Source organism: Sinocyclocheilus rhinocerous, unplaced genomic scaffold (genome assembly GCF_001515625.1).
Source record: "Sinocyclocheilus rhinocerous isolate Xijiao unplaced genomic scaffold, SAMN03320098_v1.1 scaffold679, whole genome shotgun sequence".
NCBI lineage: Eukaryota > Metazoa > Chordata > Actinopteri > Cypriniformes > Cyprinidae > Sinocyclocheilus > Sinocyclocheilus rhinocerous.
Window position 1 is genome coordinate 412,041 of NW_015635058.1, and position 1,517 is coordinate 413,557.

Consider the following 1,517-nt stretch of genomic DNA (forward strand, 5'->3'; position numbering starts at 1 on the left):
TATATATATATATATATAACAATGACTATGAGTAAAAGCCATAAATTTATCTTGGAGAGATTTCTCCAATCATATCGTATTTTTGATTGTTGCTCTGTTATAGATATTACTGATGAATCCATGTGGTATACTTATAGATATATACTGTATACAGATTCATTTATCATCCAAACTAGTATACAGTTCCTGCTGCCATCATGAATTGTCACATCATATCTGATTAATATGACTGAAAACTGTAATATGGAAGAGAACTTACGATATCACACATGATCTGGTTGTTTTGCTGGTTGTTTTCCTCTAAGCATGCTAACAATTTTTCTTTGTTTATCAGTACACTATATCCCATTTCATTTAGCATTTTTAGCTGAAAGACACTGAAATTTAAGGCAATAGCTCTGGTTTTGGATTTTGTTGTCCGACAGACACCAGTGTTAAATAGCTCGATGTTCACATCTTTAGGTAACTAAACTTTAAAGTAAGTCCCTCATTACATTGTCCCACACATTCACATCACACTCTAGTAAACTGGATTTGATCGATTAAAATGGAATCACATGTGTTAGCTCGCCGCCGCGAGTGAAACCTTAGCGCTTAGCTTAGCGCTCATCTTGAATTGACTTATATTTGTGCTTTTTACAGTACTTAAGAATGTGAGGGGTGACATCGATCACATACAACTACAATTGGATCAATAGGGCTATATAAATATAAATATATATTCTCTTCATCTTCACTGCTGAACAGTAGAATCTAGTTCTTAGTGTCTACATTTATTTACATTAGCTCTCACAACGTGGTTGTGAGCACACATTACGTAAGCAGACAGTGACAATGGTGCAATATTTGTTTCTGAATGAAGATGTCCTGTGTCCGTTGGTTGTATATGGGACTCTGATCCCAGATCAGCAATAACAGACAATCTTCATAGTTATGTATTCAGCTTATTTGCTAGAGAATGTTTGTGTGCAAATGCCGTGTCGTCTTGCTAGTATCAGTCAAACAAGCTTAGTAAATAGATCTAAAGAAGGAAGTTGCGAAATTTTTAGGGTCTCTAAATGAAGCCTGGCGCTTATTTTATGAGCTACGAAAGGATCTGACTTGTGTTTTTATGCTTGCTTGTTGCTAGTTTATGTATGACGTTATTTCTCGTTGCTGTAACTGCACTGAAAAGTGGGAAAACAGCGGGGCTGAATTGCTCAATAATGAGAAAATCAGATTTGAAAGATGTGGAGTCAGATTGTACTATCCATCCTCTCTTATTTTTACTAAGAAAAAATAAGCTACAGTACGCTGTGGATTGATAGAGTATGCTTGTATTCTCATTATATTATGTCCGCAATTATTGTAAATAACAACGCGTTCAGGAAAACTTGTTAGTCGCAGATCATTGTGTATGTCTAAACACAGGCAAATTTTCAGATTCAGAAAAATACTAGGAATCAGGCTGCCATTCTGTTGTTTTAAACATTCCGAATATTCCAGACATTCCATCCGATCCACACTGGCTTGTGTGC